At 41.2% G+C, this 24,593-nt stretch overlaps 1 protein-coding gene across 9 annotated transcripts in view; it reads left to right on the forward strand.

Moving 5' to 3' along the window:
• sema6bb (sema domain, transmembrane domain (TM), and cytoplasmic domain, (semaphorin) 6Bb) overlaps positions 1-24,593 on the forward strand; it is a 147,629-nt gene that overhangs the window by 27,404 nt on the left and 95,632 nt on the right. For 2 of the 9 annotated variants that reach the window (XM_058074291.2, XM_058074296.2), the window contains exon 1: positions 7,511-8,951. The exons of 5 other annotated variants lie outside the window; for them this stretch is intronic. The gene's annotated coding sequence lies outside the window, so the exon portion shown is untranslated. Of the gene's footprint in view, positions 1-718; positions 993-7,508; positions 8,952-24,593 lie in introns of those variants that run through there. 2 more of the 9 variants (XM_058074298.2, XM_078790074.1) reach the window with 2 other exon arrangements.

Below are 24,593 nucleotides of genomic sequence, written 5' to 3' on the forward strand. Positions count from 1 at the left end.
TCTGTGTGGAGTTTTCTCTGGTTTACTCTCACATTCCAAAAACATGCATGTTAGTTTAAGTGTTTACGTCTCCAAATTGAGGGTGAATGATTGTCTCGCCTGGAGTGAGCTGGGATAGGCTACAGGTTCTGGATGGATAGATGAAAAATACACTACTGCTCCTTCCTGCTTTCAGACAGTAGCACACACTGTTGTTGTGACCACATGAGCTCTATCTTGTTGCTGCTGGATAGACGTGCTGAAGAGCAGTTTGGAATTAACTGCTTTTGTTGGAGTGCCAATATCGGAGATTTAGATGCAGGCCCATATAATCCGATTTGACTCTTTTTTTTTTTTTTTTTTGCTGATATCCCTGCGATATTTGATATCAATATCCGATTGGGACACCCCAAAAATGAACTGTGTAATAAAACTAGAATAAAGCATAACTGATGACCATTTATTCACTTTGTCGCTTAGTGGCATTTTGGGTTTGTTAGGTATCGCTTGGCTAACTAAGTAGTAATTATGTTGTGTGACATCACACATAAATGGCTTGAATTTTGACAGTTTTGTTTGACTTTTCAAGAAAGCGTTCCCATGTCAAATTCTTCCTCTGGTGTTATTGCGACTTCTCTTGAGATTTTTTAGTTTAAACTTTTGAGGCAAATTTTTCCTGATACCATATTTTGGGTTAAAATCCAAACTGTATCTTCAATTTGAATCTTTTATTTTTGTAACCATGAACGTCCATTTGAAGGCGTGTCAAAATGTGACAGAATGCATTTGGTCAAAGTCATACTTGATACAAAACAACTGGCTACTGAAGAACTCCCAGTGCCATGTTGACAGTAAGTGATGCAGCTCCAATGTACTACAGTGCATTTAAGTGTCTGACAGCCTTTGCTGCCCGTTGACCCAAAGGAAGCCACAGGCTGTCAGAACCACTTATCCGGTTTGTTTCAATCGAGCCGGCCCAGAAGGTGAAGAAAGCCTCCCAGTGAAAGTCTCAGGTCAGTGAGAGTGAATGAGCGCTAATGGGCTTCTTTTAATACAGCAACTGTGGAATATGAAGCCCGGCCACAGAAGCGATGCGCCTCTCCACGGGGTATGTTTGCACCAGCAGTGGAACTTTTTGACAAGAAACAAAGCTCTGTGTTTGACTCTGCGTGAGTTTAACAGCTCACAGCAAAGTCCAGCTGACCTGGAGGTGCTCCAAAATGCTTTTCTTTTCCTGTGGGTGTCAGCTTGGCCACAAAAGGCGGATAGTTTGGGTCACTTCCAAGATATTTGTTTTTTTCCTCTGTTGCACAAGAAGAGCCTGTGGAGGAATGCAACTCGATTCATGCCAAGGGTGGAAAAAGAGAAAAAAGAAATGACCGTAGAGTGAGAGCTTGATGTGGGCCAATGGAAGTTTGGCCCCAGTGAGGAAGAAGAAGAGTAGGAGGTGATTGCCTCTTGCCACGGACCGGCGGGATTGAATTTCAAGTGTTGTGAGCTGGAGTGGATTGCTGCAGATTGTTGCAGGCCACACCTGAGATGTTATTGTGCTGACCGGAAGCATTGTTAGTTAGTATGTGTGGGGGAGGTACTCTTAGAGTGTGGTCACACTGTGCAGGTTTGGTTTGCCTAAAAAGAACTCTGGTGCTTGCTCTGCTCGTATGTGGTTCCTATGGTCAAGTGACAATGCAATCATCCCAACCGTGGTGTGCACCAAACAAGCGGGCTGAGACAGGATGCAGTTCAGGTGAACTCAAATGTGCAGACCATGAAAATAACCTGCATATTTGGCATTTTGCTTTGCAATGTTTTTTTAATTCCTTTTCATAATATTGCAACTCTATCCTATGCGATATTTAATTATTATGCTGCTTAAATGATATTTGACATTTGCGAAAATGACTGTTTCATTTTACTGGTAAAATTATGACTTTTTCCTCATTAGATTACAACTTTCCTCTTCATATTTTGACTTGTAAAATCAAATGACTTTTCCATTTTTACTGTTATTTGTAACATTCTATTTTTACAATTTGTTGCCAATAAAATAACACTTGGGAACACAAATGGCCCTTGAGCCACACTTTGAACACACTTGCTGTAGTATAACTAAATGGCAGGTCTTTGCAGCCAAATGCAACTATCGCATTGCTATACATTGCAGACTTTGCCTTACCAGGAACCAAAATGTGTCACCAATTTTTTTTAAATATAGTTAAATAAAATTGCATTTGGAAACTTAAATCTTAATTGAGTTTAAAAATATTGTGATTAATTATTAACATGTAATTTGATCCCCCCCATTTTCTGGGTTGTCATTTGATTTAAAAATAATGAATTAAACATTTATTTAAAAACATAAATAAGATGAATTATTCATCCATCCATTTTCATGTTTGCCAGCCAATCACAGGGCACATATAGACAAACAACCATTCACACTCACATTCATACCTATGGACAATTTGGAGTCGCCAATTAACCTAGCATGTTTTTGGAATGTGGGAGGAAACCGGAGTACCCGGGGAAAACCCATGCACACACCGCGAGAACATGCAAACTCTATACAGAGATGCCCAAATGAAGATTCAAACCCAGATCCCGATCTCCTTACTGTGACAAGATGAATGAACACATTATGAACAAATGAACAAATTAGCCTTTGTCTTTCCTTGTTCCAGCTAATTTGGTACATTTGGCCACATGCTTTCAGTTCTGTATCACACAAAACAGCAGTTAAAGTGTTTTTTTTGTTTGTACAAACACGATGCTTCAACATCATTTGGATACAATGCCTTGCACACCAGCAACGCGGTAGCACCCGTGCTTTTACAGTCCAATTTTTGGAAGATGAAAAAGAACATTCATCAACGTTTCATCTTTGGAAGATAGAAGATTCTCACTGTAGGATCTCTTTATATTCCTTAATGAAATAAAAATCAACTCCTGGAGATGTGAGAAGACAGTCAAATGAGGTGGCGCCAGGCTGATGAAAATAAGAGCTACAGGCGAGACAAATCTCCTCTCGTTTGCATTTTATGTATTTGGGGGGGGGGGTGGGGGGTTGCAAATTGTTATCCCCCTGTTGCTCTAGCAATTAACATCCTGCAGCCAGCGGCACGTTTCCTGAAGTTTGAGTGCTCTTGAAGCCTGCAGCCACTATGATGGGAGGTTGGCATCAAGCAGCATGCAGTCCAGAGCCTGGAGCCTCGACCATTTAGTTAATTAATCCCCCTAAAAGAATGAAAATGATCGTGAAGGCTGATAAACAGCAGGCCTAACAACATGGACGTGTACATTCTGTATTTATTGTACCTTCCATGCATTTTGACCCTTGACTATATACTATATGTATGATTTGCTGCTCTCCATGTGTGCATTTTGTTGCACTGGCTTAGTTTCGGTGGCACCGGTGTAAAAGCTGTGATTGGTTGGATTCTACAACATTATTTTCCGTGTGTATATGACCTGTTTGGAGTTCACCTTTGTGAACACCATGCCCGATTTTGCAATAAAAACGACATAACATTGATTAGATAGGTGAAACACCTCCCTTCTCTCTTTAATTACCATTGTTTGCTCTCTACGAAGGAAGCTAACAAGCTTAGTTGATGATGGTTGTAGTCGACATGAAATAAATGATAAAGATGGCAATCAATAATAAGATATAATACTTCACACATGAACATCGGCCACTTTAAGCATAGCAAGCTACTGAGCTAACAAGCTATCCTCCAAGTTATTTATGCAAAACTTATATGTTTCCAAACTGAGTGAGGAAGTAGTACAAACAAAGAATCAAAAAACTGGAAGGGTAGGCAGAGTTTTTTTTTTACTCTGCAACCATGGCGGACTTCATGCAGTGCAAGTTAAGGTAATGTAATGTAAGGCAGTGCTTATCAAATAGTGGGGCGGACCCCCCTGCGGAGGCAGGGAGTACTTACAATGTTAATGCAGACTTGCCAACATGTAAAAATGTCTTGTACTTAACATGTTTGACTCTTTAAAGGCGTGGTAAAACTGACCCTTTGTGATGTCACAGAGGGGCAGACTTCCTTATATGGTTCATGGCGAGGAAGCACTTTGGCTGTGTGACGAATCACAGCAGAGTGGGCATGCCCTCAGGCGGGGCATAGGTGGAATAAATTAAAACAGGCCATTATGGCAGGAAGCACAAATCAAAGGAAATACAGCTGGAATGGGTGCAGATTCTCGAAAATCTCAAAAGTTTTCTGTGCGGCTAATTGTGTGTAGCTGCTCTATAGGAGACCACAACTCAATACAAAGGGTTGAAAATGAGCACAATAGGTCCCCTTTAATACACTTAGTGCTTCACTGCTTTCCATTGTTGCATTTTCCTGCTTTTAGTTCTGAGTTCAGTCTGTTAAGGACAGATAGATACATTTATACTGTTAGTTTCTCAATAGTATTTTAAATTGGAGGGCGTGAAAACATCGATCTCCAAGAGGGGGGGGCATGACAGAAGAAAACAGAGCTGACATGAGAAAACTGAAATGTTGACACTATAACAAAATAAAAATGAATATGAAAAATATAGTAATAAGAAAAAGTGGGCCCTGTGAAATGTCTCCAGCGTTGGCAGGTCTAAAACAGCAATGAAGAGACGACTTGTTTGCTTTGCTTTCAAAACAAAACAGGCTGAAGATAAAGGTATCAATTTTGTTGTCATTTCTGCTTGTCTCTGTGGACATATTACATGGACCTTTTGCGGAACAGATTCAAGCACGTCTAATAGTTTATCCAAACAAATAGGATGGCGTCCCGTGTGGGTTTTGCATACGAATTGGCCATTTGCCTTGCTTGTATATTTGCAGTGTCATACATTGCTGTGCCAGTCTGTCTTCACGTAGCAGACAGGGATTGTTGATGAGTCCGCCTAAATAAATAGCACACGAGGCAAGACGAATTCTTGTAAAGCAGCAGTGGCAATGATTCACATGTGTGAATCACCCCCGCCCCACCCACCTCGCGACCCCCCACACCTCCATGAACTGCTATTCATTAGCACTCAGACTGTGTCTGTCTTACCAACCCCTTTTCACTTGGGAGATTATGGAATAAGTTTTAATGGAACAATCCATCCCCATCTCCCTTTGTCCATTACAATGATCATATCACCTCGGGGTTTACTGTCCATTTGATTAAGTCATTGAGTCTTGAAGCAATTCATGTAAAATGGCGCGCACTACTTGGCTGCAACCAGCAGAGGCGCTGTTGATTCTGTCCTGGACTAGTTTATGGTCCAAAGAAGAACATCCATGCAATAACATCCTGTTTTACAAACATAACAATAATAATAATAACACACAACATTTATGTGATATATTGAAAGAAAATTAGTGAGATAGTCATTCATTCATTTTCTACCGCTTTTTCCTCACGAGGGTTGCGTGGGTGCCGGAGCCTATCCCAGCTGTCTTTGGGCGAGAGGCGGGGTACACCCTGGGCTGGTCGCCAGCCAATCACAGGTCACATATAGACAAACAACCATTCACACTCACATTCATACCTATGGACAATTTGGAGTCGCCAATTAACCTAGCATGTTTTTGGAATGTGGGAGGAAACCGGAGTACCCAGAGAAAACCCACGCACACACTGGGAGAACATGCAAACTCTATACAGAGATGCCCAAGTGAAGATTCGAACCCAGATCCCAATCTCCTTACTGTGACAAGATGAATGAACACATTGAAAATTAGCCTTTGTCTTTTCTTGTTCCAGCTAATTTGGTACATTTGGCCACATGCTTTCAGTTCTGTGTCACAAAACAGCAGAAAACCCACGCATGCACGGGGAGAACATGCAAACTCCACACAGAGATGGCCGAGGGTGGAATCAAACCCTGGTCCTCCTAGCGAGGTCTGCGTGCTAACCACTCGATCGCCGTGCCGCCCCTAGTGAGATAGTCACTTAATAAAAAATATACACTTAATAGATTAAGTGTACATTTTAAAATGGACTATTGGCTAAAAAGGAACCTTAAAGTCACCTTCATTTAGACAAAAACATATTTAACTTGCTAAAGGAGACTTTGGCTGTGGGATGAAGTTCACTGGTGGAGGCTTAGCAGGACTTCCACAACAAGTAAGTGGGTTCCAAGTCAGTGTACAGCTTGTAGAGCAGTAGACTTGCTGGACACAGCCATTATTGTCGAAATAACTGTGGATATTGAATAGCAAGATTTACCTACAGCCAACACAATGTGGTTGTGGTCTTGGAGCTGTATGAGTGCTGCCTGCACTGGGAAGCTGTGGTTCAATGTGTAGAAACATGAATTGAAATCTATTGTGATATTGTGATGCAGCAATTGGGTCGCATGGTAGTTTTCCAACATAACAAGCCCAAACAAACCTCCAATATGAAAAGCGCTTGTGTTAGTTTAGCGCACAACCTGCCAAAATTCATTGCCCCCCCGCTATTCTTCCTCCCTCCATCCCTTCCTGCCTTGCTGGCCTCGCGTATCGCCTTGTGCCCTGGACCCTGACATTTCAGCTTTGCCCTCATATTTGCCCTGTCCCTTCTCATTATGAGGCGACGTCCATTGCTGGCACAATGGTTCTTTCAGCAAGCCTTGCTTGCTCGCCTCATGTCATGATCTAGCCTCAGTGTGTGTGTGTGTGCGTGTGTGCGTGTGGGAATGCTTCCCCCTTATTTTTAATCACAGCTTGTACAGTTGGCAGTCTAAACACTTTGTCACTTTCTGTGCATCTTAAGCGGATCTCTGATCCGCTCCCACACGACTGTTGATCTTTAAAATTCCCCTTCATTAGAGACGTGTTGAGGTTATTCAGCAAATTGGCCTGAAAACAAACAGAAAAACAAAAGCACGCTTGTCTCTCCACACGAAGGTAATTGAGGCGGTGGAAATGGGGAAATAATGTGACAAAACAAAGGTAGGACACCATGTGTCATCCGTCTCTTAAATTGCTTTGTGTGCCGTTTTAACACTCACCTCAGTCACATATTTTGTCATCTTCACTTTTCCTCAATGTCTTCAGATAATAGGCGTGCAGTCGGAGTCTATTGCTGTCTCTCAAGGTAGGTTCTGTTCTAGAATATGTCCCATAGGGCTAATTACTGAACCGCAGGTATAGTGTAAAAGTCAAGTGTCAAGGGTGTACAAGCCTTACCTTTTGAAGGTCACCACCTCAGTGAAAGGTCACTGTACCCCCTAAAGGTGCAATTATTTATTTACTTCGAGAGCGAAGCTCTGCGACACAAATACCTATTTACCTGAATGTAAGACCACTACAAACAGGAAGAAAAGCTGTGTCTTTAAATGACAACCTTTATTTATCATATTTTCTTCTCTTCTTCTTCTTGTGTTTGGATCAATACATGCTGCTATGATGTCATAGACCATCTACATATAAACATGGCTATATGGCGCCATTACAGGGTATGACAACATGACTGTCTTATATGCGGTTCAGTATGGTAATAATGGTGTACGAGTGGATATATGAAATTGGGTATTATGAGACAAGATTTGAACATTACTTTTTAGAAAAGTACAATGATAAATATTTAAAAAAGGCTATACATTCTAATCTACTAATTGAATGTCTATGATGTTACTCTTCTGCACTCTTCTGTGTGTATGCTACCAGCCTCACCTCCACCTACTGAGACAAGACTGTATTTCTGACGAATAAGCTCACTCCATTCATGCTCTTGTTCTTTGGAAAAAAACGCATTAAGGTGCTGAAACCAGTGCACAGAGTCAACTCTCTCTCTGCCTGTTTAAAAGAGAGAGACAAGGAAACAGACATCCATCCATCCATTTTCTGTACCGCTTATCCTCACTAGGGTCATGGACATGCTGGAGCCTATTCCAGCTGTCTTCGGTCGAGAGGCGGGGAACACCCTGGACTGGTCGGTGTGATCCTTGTCTTTATGATATTTGTGGTAATTCGGCATTAAATAGAAGCATAATGCCTGAATTGGACATCCATCCATTTTCTATAACGTTTATTCTCACGAGGGTTGCGGGCATGCTGGAGCCTATCCCAGCTGTCTTTGGTCGAAAGGTGGGGTACACCCTGGACTGGTCACCAGCCAATCACAGGGCACATATAGACAAACAACCATTCACACTCACATTCATACCTATGCCATACCTATACCATGCACGGGGAGAACTCCACACAAAGATGCCCAAGTGGAGAATCGAACCCAAACTAAGTTGGATGTACCTTCCAAGTTCATGGCTGTCATCCTTCAACTTAAGCTTTTATGACATCACCCGTCATCTTTATAACACCCTTGGTCTTTGATTTATACAGGACACATGATAAATAAATAAATAGTGTAACATTATTTTTAATAATACGGTAAGTTGATAAGTTGTACAAGCGCCGCATACAAGTCTGAACTGTAATAAACAAAGTATGTGAGCTGTCTTGGACCACAAAAGTAGACCATCTAATACGATTTAATACAAGCCAGCGCGATGACATTTAAAGTCAGGCGGGGAAAAAGTACTTACCGTCTTTAAAGTTAAGAAGAGGTGTCTTGACTTCTGGTGAAGTTTAGACAGATCATAGCGTTTCTGTGCTTCTTTTTCTTCATCGTCTTTAAAAAAAAAATGCTGTAAACAGCGTGGCGTTATAATGAGATGCACTTCCAGAAGATTAAGGTCTTTTCACTTGTCATCTGTCACACCGTGGCTTTGACTCAGGCATTTAAAAGGTGTCATGCCTCTCAAACATCCCCCCCTAAAAAAACAAAAAAACAAGGCGTATATCTGCAGAGCGCAGAGAGCCCTCAGCGAATTATCACTACACACACATAGAGAAGACTGTTTGACTTTCAGCACACTTTTTGTTTCCTTACAAACACATCATCTGCAGATGGCATCAGGAGAGGCTTTTACTTCACCACTTTAAGTCTCAATGCAATTTACACTGGGAATGGAAACACTCCAGTGGCAGACAGTTTAACATGGGGTGAGTCTTTTTAAATGTTTCTTTATTAAACACCCTACAGGCGAGACGAAGGTATAAACATAACATCACCGCGTTGCAATCCATTGAGGACGCTCTCCATATATCTATATTTATATTTATATATCTCATATCTCAAGACATTATTCCTGTCTCGGGTTTCTAAAAGGATCTGTTGGCCACCCAGTAGAGTTATTAAGAGGAAGTACTTATCAGTTTAAAAGGGCTAACAATGGATGATTTGTAGCCATTTATTGATGCACTGACAACCGGCAGAGTTGTAGTCATTAGCTCATGCCTGACTCAAACAGTCTCGCCTGAAGTCTGGACATATGTTATCTTTATGGCATCCTGTCTGAGAGGTAGTCATTTCATACTAGCGGTGTAGCGGTTCGGTATGTAGCTTGGTTTTAAGATTCGGTTCATTTTTGGTGTAGTAAAGGAACAAAATGCAAATAAAAAACTAACTAGCTTTAGTGTGCTCTTGAAATGACAAATGTAAACTGATGCAACTATGTGAAATGATGCAGAACAGTGCAACAGTAACGTAATGTAAACATTTAGTAGATATTTAATTGATGACATTTATTCATTTTCACATTACAGTATAATGTTGGCTGTGTCTCGCTCCATCGCAGTTCGAATATCAATTCCTCACTCTATTGTGTTTTTAAATGATGGTTTTGTGGTTTACTGTGGCTTTTTATTAGTCATTATTGATCACTAGACATCTAGTAACGTCTAGTAATGTGATGTTACATTGATGAGACATCACCTTAGATTACATCACCTTTACAGTGCATGGAGTCAACCATAGCATGTGTAAGGTACATAAAAGATAAAGTAACATGTTTTTTAAAAAAAATGTCATACATATAAAATTCAGTTGTAAAAGAAAAAAAGACACCCTACTATTTTTTATATGTTTGTTTCTAAAATAACCAAATGTCCACTGTTGGCGTTTGGGTGTAATACCGCAAGGTTGAAGGGTGAATATCCGTCAAGTCATCGTGGATTGTCTTACTTATTCTGTACCACAGGATTTTCAAGATATACAACCCCTCCAGGTGGTGGAGGGGCAACACATGTTTGACATGAGTGAAAAAAGTTTTTGGCTTCTTACTTAGTCTTTCTTCCCCAATTCGTTTGAACCCCTTTCTTAAGTTTACAGTAAATTGGAGACTAACTAGGTAGCTTGGTAGCATGCTACTGTATGTATAAATGTCTCTTGGGTCCCTGCAATGCTCCTGGAGCCTGCATATTACAATCTGTGATTGTAAATAAAGAATAATAGGAGCGTAAAGGTGACTATAGGGGTGTTATTTCATGTCTACAGAGCAAATCATATTGAATAATCCTGTGCTCTATGGCAATATTCCATGTATTAATAGTGAATACTACTTGGCAGAAATTCACTTATCACAGTCTGGAACTAATTAACCGCGATAAACAAGGGATGACCGTTTTAAAGTTCCTTGTTCCCACCCTCTATTGAACACTGCTTTCCTTTGTCCGTTTGCGTGTTTCACCTGGAAAGCAAAGTTTTCCCAATCGGAGACTTTCATGACATAAGAGTTTTGCTTGGCACGAACATTAGCTGACTCGCACAAGCCAGTCCAGCAAGTCTTGGCTGCACTGTTATTCTTTACAGATAAACTTTATGACAAGGCCGTTACACTTCCTGTGCCTGACTCGTTGTGTTCCACACCAAAAGAACCTGATCAGAAATACATGTGCCGCTACACCCGTATTTATTATTGTGGTTGTAGTTAGCTGTGTTGCAGAGCTGCACTGCCGCACTGTGAGTGCCGTGTCTCAGGCTTTGAGAGAGTCTTTTCACCCCACAGTATGACACAGAGAAGGAAAACTGAAGTCATCCTGGGCAGGTCAGATTCTGCTCTGTGGAATTCCTCTTGGTTGGAGGTTGTGTTGTGTTTGGCCGCCGCTCAGGAGCTAAAGTGTCGGGACAGATGCCAAAGAAATAACACAGAGCTAAAGGAGTGCAACAGCACTGGACTGTTTATCATCCTATTCCCATCAAGCACTGTACAACACCATACATTTTTGGGCGGTTCCAGGACTTCATGTACGTGTAGCATTTTTTGGACAATTTCCTTCATTCCTAACTGAATTTTTCCTTAGTGAATTGTCAGTCTTAAGGTATATGCAGGTGCATGCTTTTCATTACATGTAAACTGAAAACTAGGTGCCATGAACACATCCCTCTGTAGTGATCATGATAATGAATCCGTTTATTTCAATCATGCTTAACAGGTTACTAGTAGATGAAACAAAAGATGGAGTGGATGGAAGCAGAGCTTATTCATTACTTTTTACTGAAAAGATTGGCTGTGATTGGCTGGTGACCAGTCCAGGGTGTACCCTGCCTCTCGCCCAAAGACAGCTGGGATAGGCTCCAGCAGTGCAGATAGCGGTATTGAACATGGATGGCTGGATGGATGAAAAGCATGATATTGTAGTATTTGTAAAATACTGCAGTGTTCAGTACCAAGACGCAACAACATTGTAATCGGCTGACCAGGTTACCGGTTGACCAGGTAGTATAAAAACTACCTGATTAGTACCTGATAGTACAAATGTACAGCTGTCCCTTGGGTATTGCTTTTAATTGGTTTTACACCCAACCGCGATAGGTGAATTTCTGCGAGGTAGGGAAACAGAATATTTTTGTAGTTACAGCACACAATACCTGTTTATGACCTTCAGTTTTTAACATCATTAGAACCTTGTAGACATAAATTAAGTCTACAATAAGAAATATAATCACCTTTATAGGAATATTACCTAATATAGTATACATGATAAGTGATAATAAGACATAAATACTGACCGTTAGCATTGGGAAAGGTGCCTGTTGTTGTAGCATCTCGAACAAGATATGGAAAGACGTCAGCTTATCATCCATCACCATGTTTGTCACTTGGATGATAGATAGCTCAGGCCAGTCTAACATGACACAAGAGACGGCTGCCACTGTAAACATAGCAATCTACCGATTTAACTAGTTAGCCTGCTTTTATTTATTCTAAACTTAAGAATAGGTTTGAAAATGAGTGGGGAAGAACATCAAAGTAAGAAGCCAAAATCTTACCACTTCCACACGTTTTTTCCATTATATCATGTCGGACTGCGAGGAGACATGGCTGCCAGTTAAGGTAATATAATCTAACGTCATGCCTCTTCAGCGTACAATGACCAGAACACTACATATGGCACATTTTTCAATATTTTTTTCACAAATAGTCCATGATTAACCACAAAAGAGTAACAACCACAAGTAGAGCCCCACATGTTCAGTGTTGTAAAGTGCCAATGTGAGGTAAGTGAGGGCAGCTACCACAAAGTGGAGACTGTGGAGTAAAACACTGAAGCGTCTAGAGAACAAGAACATCCAATCATCTCAGAGAAATTTAATTTGTCTCAGCTGTTATATGTTTGATGTTGACAGGAGTCCTCAACCTCTGTCTCCTTCCCATCAAAACAGGGACCCACTGCCTGAGAAGATCTAATTGAAAGTATCTTGTGAGAGGATGTAGGGTCGTGCCTGATCGATAATTGAGGGGAAAAAAAGGGGTCAGAGTTGTTGTTTACACAGCAAATCCTCCATTTCCCTCATGCCATGTCAAACAGGAAGAACATTCTCTCTTGATTTACGGTCGCCAACTTGTTGTGGAGGATGTTGGTGTTATTTGTCACTTGCTAACTACTCGGTGCGACATACATTTCCATATACATTGCAGATAACATTAATATTAGCATTTAAATTGAGTGAAGGTGTGAGAAGATTGTGTTAAAGAACTCCACCTTCAACCTTTCCCCCTACTCCCTCTTCTCAAAGGATTCAAGGAACCTGATATGATAAAGAGCTGCGATGATTGATTTCCACGCTGCCAATGCCTGTGTTCCCTGAATGACTCCTGCCTCCTCTGTTGTGTTCGCAAAGCTCATTGGAAATACCTTAATGCCTCTGGCAATCATCTGCGTTTTGCTGGTGGTGCTTTGGCACCGGCAGAAGTTAGGATTTCAGGCAGCCTTGGAGATGACTGCAAAGAATGTCTTCTAAAAGCAGGATTTCAGAGAAAGTCAGGGCATGGAGATTTTATTTTTATGTTTTTGTTACTTTCTCCGCTCGGCTATTCTGAAATGCAGCAGAGCTCTGCACCGGAGATTACAGAGAATATCTATGATTCCCCTCCTTCCTTAATCCCTCTCAGGTTCAGGAGGAGAAAGTTGTCTCTTTGTGTGTGTGCATAAAAACAATGCATCTGGGAGAATCTACTACATAGCCTTTATGGGACCTATTCCTCATTATGGTCATGGGTATGCTGGAGCCTATCCCAGCTATCTTTGGGGCGAGAGGCCAATCACAGAGCACATATAGACAAACAACCATTCACACTCACATTCATACCTATGGACAATTTGGAGTCTCCAATTAACCTGTTTTTGGAATGTGTGAGGAAACCGGAGTACCCGGAGAAAATCCACACACGCATGGGGAGAACATGCAAACACCACAAAGAGATGGCCGAGCGAAGATTCGAACCCAGGTCTTCCTGGTTACACTGCTGGCATGGTGTACTATTCTAATACTACTGGATATATGGTCATACACCCACATTTTTGTGCATGACAACGTCAGGATAAATACAAGTAAAGTCGGGCTCCAAAAAGTTTCTTGATGCAGACCCACTCCTCCTCTTTCTTCCCACTCATCCCTTGTTGCAAACTTTAGAGTAGAGCTGCAGGCGGAACCAGCAGACAAGCCTTTGATCTTCATGATGATGGTTACCAACTCTTTCCTCCTCGTCTGCTCCAGTCTCACCCTCACTCCCCCACTCCGACAGCCATACCGCATCCTCCACAGACATGGAAGCCTAATCACGGTCTAGCGAAGCAATCAGACTTTGCCTCCATCCTTCTCGTCGTCATTTATGCTCCGGGTAGTCCATCATCTCACTCCTGTCTCCTCCCTCTTCCTCCTCATGCCATGACTTCAGAGTGAAGTAAACACAAGATGTCACACTCTTCATCCCCCCTCATCGCTCGTCTTAGACAGAATGAGGCGCCCCTTTGACACTTTCAGAAATGGCCATTGTGTGCTGGACGCGTACTAGGCAAGTTGTCTTGAGTGATAAACACAAGGTTCTCATGGAGCAGAACATGCATTTCAATAGAACTTTGAATCAGACAGATTTTTTAATGAGCAGAACGATTACACAAACAAGTGCAACCTTTCAAACTGTCAGGCTCTGAGGGCTGTTTTCCCTATTAACTGCTTGTAGCCAATCTACAGCATTTACTGTACTGCTCAACTGTAACTAAGAAAGACGACTCCAACAAGTCGTATGCCGACACTTGGTCAGTGGCCTCACACATTGCCACTTGGCAAGAGCCACTGAGCAGCTGTTCGATATGTGATTGCAGACCGGTCTTGACTGGCTGGATGTGGGAGACCGGTGTCCAGTTACAAAGTCCAGTCTTGACCTGCCTGACCTACCCGAATGTTCTGCAACCACACTTGGATCTTATGTTTAACACACACTGCACCTGTGGCCTTGGTAGTCTTTGATAAGTTGGGTTTTTAGCATGCTCTTCCCTATTATGCCATTGGCGCATTAAACTGGCAAAACCAAATCCAACCGGACTATAAGGTCCTATTTGTAGTCCTGGTAAATTGGATTTAACTGATGCACCAGTCAGAAATACACAAGCCCACCCCATTGATTTCCAAGCTGAAGGTTGATGAAGGCTCCATCTTGTGGTCCTCAAGTTATTTTGAATAAAAGAAATACATTAGAGATATACATGAAATCATTGTAATATATGAATTTTAGAATTCCAGGATGAAAGATTTTCAGAAATCAAATTAAAACTACAATTGTCACCTCATATCCAGATAAGCCACACATTCCAAGATAAGCCATGATCTGTAGGTAGCAACCATGGTGGAAAGTAAAATGTTTTTGACATGGTGTGAAATGTTATTTTAGCTAAGGGATTAGCTGACCTTGTTGAAGTGGTTTGGGAATATTAAACTCCAGAGTCTCCACTTTGCTGCCTGCCCTTGGATAAAATGTGTCAACTTAAACACGAGAGTCCATTGGTCTCCTCCAGTGTTTTTTTTTTTTTACCTTGTGTAGTTTAGACTGAGGTGTGTTTTCCGCAGTTTTCCTGGACTACTGAAGCATTGCTGCACTGAAAAACCGACAAAGCAAGTCAAAATCAGTACACTGCAGTGGAAAATAGACATAAATGTGCTTGTTTTGTAAATGTCTTTCTGCATGTTTAAATAGAAGCTTGTCTGAATGTTCAATGTGGAGACAGAGCTTAATCTAACCAGTTGTGTATTGTAAATATTGATCCACTAAGTGATACATGGCAGGCAGCAGTGCTATAATGTATGTTGGTACATTGTCTTTTTACCCATTCCCTTCAATGAAACAGGTTAGTGCTGTCAGGATTCAAGTGGGATAACAAGGGATTATTGGGTAGGACCATGTCTTTTCCTCTTAGGTCCCTCTTGCTCTCTTACTGATTGTTCCTTCTTTCTCGTCTATATTCCGTGGGAGTGTTGTTTAGACCTTGCAAAGCCCTCCATTAGGGGAAGGTGCGTAGGAGGAAAAAGATGGGCTATGTTTTTCCCTTCCCCCCCTTCAATGAGGATCAACAGGTTAAAGATAAGCAGGCTTTAGCTCCTCGCTGCAGAGAATTACAGTATCAGTATAAATGATGGATCAATGAATGGTGGAATTTTTTTTTCTTTAAGGAAGCTGATGACAACGCAGCAATCAACATATCCCATGGTAGAGTTTGTGGCCCGTAAGACCAAACTTGCAATGACTACAGAGATATCATTTTCTATACCGGTTGTCCTCATTAAGGTCATGCATGAGCTGGAGCCTATCCCAGCCGGCTTCAGGGGAGAGGAGTGGTACACCGTGAACCAGTCGCCAACCAATCACAGGGCACATGCCAAACAACCATTCACACTCACAACTAGGGACAATTTAGACTTGTTAACGCTGTCTGCCCCAAATCTATGAAACACTCACTTTTGGTACTTTACTTACCTTGTGGAAGACTACACAAGTGCCTAAACAGTAGTTTGAGAAAGTGACCTGGTTTTGGGACTTTCCAGTCGCAGCCAGCACAGGTGCAATGAGAGGTATGCTAGTTAATGTGACAGTAAGAGGCAGGGTCCGCGAGGCGAGCACCGAGATGCTAATGTGGGCCACTGAAGAGCCAGGCTATGAGCTGGAAGTCGTACATCGTATCGAACCAAAGTGACATGTAGGCTGCAAGCGGCAGATAGGTGTTCATTAGTCAAGAAACAAATTCTCTCAAACTTTTTCCCCCCTTACCTTCCCATTCATTTTCACCAACATGCAATTTAAAGTTGAAGTTGGGAAAGGAGGTTATGGATAAACTCTCCTGAGAGGAGACTGCTGAAGTTCTTTATTTCTTCTCTATATGCCACCTCTTCACCTCTACACTGGGTCTATCTTTCTATCAGTCTAACTAGTCTCCTGCTGAATTTCCTTACTGCATCATACAGACTGTTTTATTCTGTCAAAATGTCATCCGCAGTTGAGTTTATGCATATGGCAATGAAACTGTTGCAATCTTCTTCCAAATGGTATCTGGCTTATCATAGAAAAGTCAGATTGTACACCCAAAATTGACCTTCCTGGCAAGCTAAACTGCACAGATCAGCGTCCTCAATGTAATATGTCCAACAAGTCATCAGAAGTAACAAACGTGCAGCGAATGCACTTCTTTGAGTTTGTTTTAGCCACAGGACCCAGGAAGTATCACCTGGTACTATGGGGTACTAATTTGAGCACCTGGACAGAATGGGTTCCAAGCATGTAGAAACAATTGAATACAGATGACTTAGTTAATAACATAGCAACATAGAAATAGCTTCAGTATCCACTTTACTGCATGTTGCCCTCAATCTCCTCTTAAAATATTGAAAAGGTGGCATCAGGGTTTTTTGTCCAAATATCTTGGTTTTAATACTAGAATGGTCTTTGAAAAGTGAAAGTGGTTGTGTAACAGATGGAATGTTAAGTCAACCTCACTCCCCGATGCTTCAAGGGCCACGCTGGTCATTGGGTTGGTTGCCTCATGGCTACTGGCTAGCGTGTTACAGTTGTAAAGCGATTCATTCATGCATTAGAAGTACAGCTGCAGCAGTTAATTGATGAATCGATGATTAATCCATGATTTAATTATTCGACAACTATTTTGGTAACTAAAAATGCACTGTAAATAATCCATGAAATCAGACTTATCTTTGTCTTTCAGGCAAAACAAGATAGTCACACACATCAGCTTTGACTTTGGGAAAGTCAAGGAAAAAGTAACAATTGCTGCTAAGTGGCGGAAATTAAGTGTTTTTTGAAAAAATAAATAATTGACCAATTAATCAATTATTAAAATGATCGTTAATTGCAGCCCTAAGTAGAAGATTGGATTGGACACATTTTCCTAATAAAACACTTGGGTAATATTCTGGTAGATGGGCAGGCAATCATGAGGCGTTAATGAGTACAGTACATGCTAACCTCATGTGTTATCTTAACCTCATGTTGTGCTTTACCTCTGGATGTGCACTATTATAGTCACAGTACTGGCTTTGCAGCAGAAGCCCATTTTCTGGTAGCCCTCAGTCTCCTCTTGGATAAAACTTGGTCTTGTTACCGATAACGTTCAGTGGAAAATACGAATAAACAGTTGCATTTATGGGAAAAAAAATCCTCATTTTAATCTGTAGTGACATTTAGAAAAGTCAAAGATTGTGGTAGCAAAACGATACACTTTCCGCCGTTCAAAGTCCACCTGATACTGCTCTCCATGTTTGAAAACGAGGATCAAACACATGTTTCCTATTGCAGAATATGCTGCTTTTATTTAGCCTGATGTCTGCTTCGCACAGACTGTTGTTTAGAGTAAACTATTATGTCATCTGGTCCCCTCATTCGATGTTAAAGACACCTGCACAAATGCAATTAGATGGTGCTTAGGTTTGATTACCATCCACGGTTTCATCATATGTTTATTATTATGGTTGCACTGCTGCATATTGCACTACAATAATAAACACACTGTTAAATGAATACCTCTGACGGTATCAATCAAATCATCATTTTAGTATATTATGTCATGCTTGTATTTGTCTGTGCTGTAATCTTCTGGAAAATACTAAAGTGTAACTATAACAGATGTGTTGTTTCTTCACAAAACAGCACACACTTTTTTTTCCCATTTTCACTTTTTCGTGCAATGACTAAACTTTCCTAAGTGAATTATCTTTCCACTGACAAGGTTACAAAACAATAAGAAGCTCATGTTTCCTAGCAGGGACTTTGATGCCATAGCCTTACAGCAATGTTGGTAATGTGATGCACAAAGGAACAACGGTTTGCGTGGCGGGGTCGCCCATCCAAACAGGGTGGGCGTATATCGAGGCCTCGGGACTTGTGCTTCCATTGTGTCCAATGTCAGTCCATCACACAAAAGAGCTGACGCGGGTTTGGAAGGAGTAACTTGAGCCCTTGTACTTTTTTTTACTAGCCGGTGTTGTTTACCTTAGAACAAAGTAAGCCGGCTAGTAACGCAATATGCCCTCCAATAATTCCCAGACATGCGGGGGTCACACACACCAACGACAACAGCACAGCCGCATGGATGGAGGATGAGAAATTTGATAGGCTAACTGCACTTTGACACCAACACACGAATGCACCAGAGTGTGAAAAGTCATGTGAGAGTGAGTGTGTGTTCAGTATCGATTAGTATTTGATCTCTGCCAGTCGCTGTTCTCCTGTAACTCCCTGCAGGCTCTCCATTGACCTTCACTGACTGTCTGTGCACACACACACTCTCTCTCACATACACGCGCACACAAACACAATCATAATTTTGCGTTGTCGCTTGGCATGCGCGTGATAACTTACCCTTCACACAACAGTGATGGCGTGGGGGTGGGTGGAAAAATAAAACAAAAGGGAGTATAAAGAAAGGATTTGGCTTTGGGCAAGTGATGGAAGACAAATGGAGTGACTCAAAAGGTCCATTATGAGTGGAGGGCGGAGGGGATGGATGTCGGAGACGAGGCTTTGGGAGCATGTGAATACATTTAGGGAAGCCTCGGTCCGTCTAAGCAACTTATGGCTTCTGGCGCCGGTCCATAGCCTCTGTCCTCGCACACTTTGGACGTGTAATCAGACATACTTTGATAGTAGTCGTTCTAAAACCATGCCAACTGTGCATTAGCAGTCTCCTTTAATGTTGTTACCGGGCAGACTTTTGACTCTTCTAATATGAGTTGCTCAGTCTACAATTCAAGGTCATCCTTCTATCATGTTTTTTTCCAGTTTTCTGCCAGTTGACCCAGACCCTCACTTGGTTCTGGTCAAGGAGGGAGTTTTTCTTTGTCTCTGTCAACAATTATTCATTAATGAAGCAATTTTTCGAGGGTTCTTCCTTTGTGGGAGTTTTTCCTTGTCTTGTGCCGACTCATGTGGGGTTTAGTTGGTAGCTTCAGATAAGCTCAATTGTAAGACTTAAATTTTCACACAATATTAACTATTCGACATATTCTTGCCTACTTCAAATGTTGGCCTAACATGGGGAAAGCATCGGGGGCCAGATTTCCAAAGATAAAAATACATTGTTGTACGCAAGTTGAATGTGTGTGTAATTAGATGTACCTTGACAGCAGTTGTTATCAAACGGTGCCAAGTGTGCATTAGCAGACTCCTTTAATGTTGTTGCCGGGCAGATTAATCACTATGTACATATCTGAGGTCCTCAATCTACAATTTAAGGTCACAAGACTTGAAATAACCCTTGATATTCTCAGCTAATCTTCTCACTCTCAAACAGTGGTGTAGTGTAGGGTGGTTGAGGGGGGCAGTCACCCTTCAAAAGTTCAAAGGCCATCAATAGACATGTATTAGTAATGATGATTATTGTTTTTAAAGGGGACCTATTATGCTTTTTCCAATTTTCTGACCTATAAATGTAGTCAGAATGTTGTATTCTTGTGTTAAACAATGCCAGAGTTTCAAATAATGAGGTTTGCGCATTTGGAAGGAGCCCTAAAAGAAGTTTGTGATGGCTCAAAATGCTCGGTTAGAAAAGGCGTGGTAAAACAGTTCTTTTGTGATGTCACAGAGGGGTGTATGTCCTTATATGGTTCATAGTCAGGAAGCACTTTGGGCGTGTGACCAATCACAGCGGAGTGGGCATGCCTGGAAGATTGGCCATGGGTGTAATAAATTAAAACAGACCATTTTGGCAAATCAAAGGGATAGTTTGGATGTTTTGACATGAAATTGAATGACACGCCCATAAGGAGTGACTCAACAGCGACTCACTCCCCACTTCATGTCCTAAGCCGAGTTCTGGTCAGATTTCGGTGCTGAGGAAAGTAGTTCCAGCTCATTTCTGGGGACAGTTAAGTAAAGAGATTATCTTCTCAAAACAATGTGTGTTCAAAAGCATAATACATTTGTATCACAAAAAAGCCTAAAAAATTCTCCTTGGCTGCTTGCCATTGGCTATAATGTGGGAACCAGAGCTGGCCAGGGCGAAGTTCCACATCCCTGTATTCTCGTTCATGAAGATATCCCTTTGGCTTTGTGCTGAAAGGAATTGTTTCGTAGTCTGTTTACTTTCACTATCCCAACACTGAAACCGGGAAGCAAATGTGCCTAACAATGGACAGGCGGGAGCGCAAAGTGATACGACAGCAGATAAAATAGTGCTCAGCAATATGTGAGGTCTGATTTATTTCAAGCATTTTTGTGATGCAAATGTATTGTGCTTTTGAACGCATATTGTTTTGAGAAGCCAAAGTATTTACTTAGCTTTTCCCAGCAACGAGCTGGAACTTTCGGCTCAGGAGTGAGCTCCTGTTGACGGACTTCACTGCATCCAACTTCATGTAAAAAAATCCCAACTCTCCCTTTAATGTTGTGCTCTATCCACTATATGGCAGTGACAAGCTCTAAGGTCATCAAAATGTGGACCACAGTTATTTGACACGAACAAACTTAGCTTAGCCAACAAGGGTTTGTTTGGGATCATTTCGTTAAGCTGTACCATGACTCTGAAGGGTCAATAGTGGAAAACCCAATGAAAGTGACCGATGCAAAGGGTCCGGGGCAAAACTACTTGACTTGCCTGATGTGCTGGCAACCTACAGTATGTTGTATATCATCGATCGTGCCGTGCCTCTTTTCTTGACATGGTTTCCTCCTGTGCGTGCTCCCCTCTCATTGGCCCGTATGTTTCCTTAGCCCCTTCCTTCCTCTCAGCCTATAAATGTTAAGTCATGTTTTATAGTTCTATTTGCTGGCTGGCCCAGCTGCTCTAATAGAATTGCCTCTCCCGACATGCACAACTGTTTCCAGGGCAACAGAGACAGGAAGGAGAGGGCCACATTGAGAGAGCGCTATCGCCGGAATGCTGTTAGCCGCTTCCTGATACACGCTATCGTCCTTCACTGTAGCGTTTTGTCGTGACAGTGATGGACAGCCATGTTTCTATTCATGTGCTCGTATCTGCTTTGTCAGAACGAGTTAAACATTAGCTGATGTTGCGTTCTTTTGGAGGTTGAGCCGGTGATGCATTATCTGTTGTCAGAAGGAGGCTCTGACTTGCATTTGTAAGAAGGAACAGGCAAGCCTCGAGGCCTTGCAGCCATTCACCCGCATTTCCCTAATCACTTAATCTTATCTTTTATTACCCTGGAAAGTCGTCCTGCTGCGATGTGCTGCCACTGCAGACGCTTCTACCGCCTGCAGTATTGGACAGCATAGGGGAGACTGGCAATCACAAAACTGTCAGTAATATTCTCTTTTTTTTGCTGCCAGGAATGACATTTCTCAGGGCAGAGAGTTGCAACAAATTCTCATAGGTCTGAAAACACATTGAAGAAAATATAAATATGACAACTCTGTCACCTTTTAGTATTTAGAGCAAAGTAAAGATGCTGTGCTGTAATCATCTTAAATATTCAGGAATACCATCAAGCAAAGTAAACGATGGAATGCAACTGAGCGAGTGCTGATTTATAGATTTAGTTTGAGAAATAATTAGTGAAAGATTTTGCACTTTTTGAGGGCGTGCAACACTTAGAAAACTGCACCTTTTTTCCCCTTTCACGATCCTTATGTGAAATATGAACACATTTCTTTCCCTTTTCTGTGCATTCTAACGAGAAATATTTCCACATATATACAATAATAATATGGCCTATTATTAGTAAAAAATATTCATATTTAAGCAAATTTATTTGTTTGCATTAATTAAACATTTTCAACATTAAAAATAGCTACATTGACAAATATAACTTAAAGGTGTCAGTAGTGAACAGATTGCGCGTAATCCCACAACACAATAATAATAATAAAAATAATCCTGCTCTCTCTGAGGTCCCACAAGGAACAAATTTCTTATTGAGGTCTTAAATGGCCTACTTACTCTTATTTTGTCAACTATATTGGATATTACAAGTTTTAACGTGACTATAGGGGTGTTAGTTCATGTTTAAAGGGCTCTAATAATGTTAAAAAAATTATTTTTACATATGTTTTCTATGCTCTTACTACATTTTTTTTTTCATAAATAAATAAGGAATCCTACTTTGTAGGATTAATTCACTTGTCATGGCCATGTCTGGACTAAGGAATAAGGAACATTTTCTGGAAAATAATAGAAAAAAAGGCAAATTGCAAAAAAAATAGTTTTTTACAGAATTTTCCTTATGTTTACCTATATATTATTAATTAAATATTTTTTCTTATTTATAATGTTAATGTTGACAGCTCTCCATGGCTAATTTCACTATTAACAATACAACCTTCTCATAAAGGGAAGACAAAAATAATTGTTAGAGTTGATCTACCACTACTAGAAAATATTTGTCTTTTTGCCATTAAAGTGCTTGGGTTCCAATTTTTTTTTTTGATCCAAACAAGTTCACTGCATTGATTTTGAGTTAAATCAAGTCATCACAAGTAATAGCAGACGTCCAAGGATAGTCCACCACATTGCAACTCTAATCAGAGAGGATATTTAATGGCTGCCTGCTCAATGCCAAAAGATTCCTCTCGGAGTGTTATCATGTTTCTATAAACTCTACATAGTTTGCTCCACATTCGGAGGAGATGGGTGATGGTGGAGGGAGTTAGGGTGCTGCTGTGTGGGGCAACAGCTATATTTAGTCTGACCTGAGTGGCTGTGCCGGCGGGGGTTTGGGTGGCGGGCATGCAAGGGAGACAGGTGCAGGGGGTCCGGTCATTATAGAAGAACAGAAGAGCTTCACAGTCAGCGGGCCGATAATGGGAGCTCATCTGACATCTACCTCATCCACCTCACTGCCTATATTTAGATCCCATCAGAGATATAGATCTACACCTTTATGCCCCACATAATAAATCATACAAGAAGTTCAACGGAAAAATAAGTTACCAACAAAAAGTTATTGCATTCGACCTTAACTATTTTAGTTTGAGCTAAAAATCGAAGTTAGATACTGTATGTCTTCTGCAATGTCCTGAACTCTTGTTCTGATTCTAGTGTTGTATTGAACATAATAAGGTTACAGAATAATGGATGATGTGGATATACTACAGTAGTTAAGTTCCCATTGCTTCTTTAAACAGCACGCTATTTTAGATTGGACATCGCCTTCACAGGTTTCTGCTTCGAGACATGATTAATCAACAATCAAATCCACACAATCCAATACATTCTTAAGGCAATATATACTAAGGTAAAATACAGTGCACCATCAGTTCCTCAAATGGTAAGTGTGTAGCGATGCTTTCTATGCTCCAACTAAAAATATTCCATCTATTGAATCCTAATTTGCAGAAATTGACTTATTGCAAGTTGGATCTAGAACCAATTAACCGCAATAAACTAGAGACGGCTGTACATCATTTCCAAAAATATATCAACCAATACGGATATACCGTAGGCAGCTCTTCTCTCATTGTGAATGAACTCATTGTACAAAATAAGGCCATTTTGTCTTAACAAAAGTCATTAAAAAGATCATGACCAAAGTATGGACTAATATAATCAGTGAAATTCTAAACTGGACTCATTCAGCACAAGGAATCATGTCAGAATAGAAGTGGTGAAGGAAGACGCTTTCCTACTGCAAATTGCATATTTACAAAGGTCAAACTTGCAAATAACTACAGACTGTGGACGTACGGAGCTGGCAAGGTTGTTGCTGTGTAGAGCACGATGTCACTAGTAGGCCAACATTTGTATTAGCAGGGCAAAATACAAGACTGATGTAGGCAGATATCCATCCAGCCATCCATTTCCTATACCTCTTATCCTCACGAGGGTCGCAGGCATGCTAGAGCCTATCCCAGCTGTCTTCGGGCGAGAGGCGGGGTACACCCTGGACTGGTCGCCAGCCAGTCACAGGGCACATATAGACAAACAGTCTATCCAAGTAACCTAGTAAGTTTTTGTAATGTGGGAGGAAACCGGAGTACCCGGACATCATATAGTCCAAATATGGTGCCACTTTTGTGGTGTGACTTTAGATTTCCTCATGTCCAGCAGATTTCCGTACATCGATTT

The sequence above is a fragment of the Doryrhamphus excisus genome, linkage group LG4 (genome assembly GCF_037039965.1).
Source record: "Doryrhamphus excisus strain RoL-2023G ecotype Guam linkage group LG4, RoL_Dexc_Guam_v1.1, whole genome shotgun sequence".
NCBI classification, from domain to species: Eukaryota; Metazoa; Chordata; class Actinopteri; order Syngnathiformes; family Syngnathidae; genus Doryrhamphus; species Doryrhamphus excisus.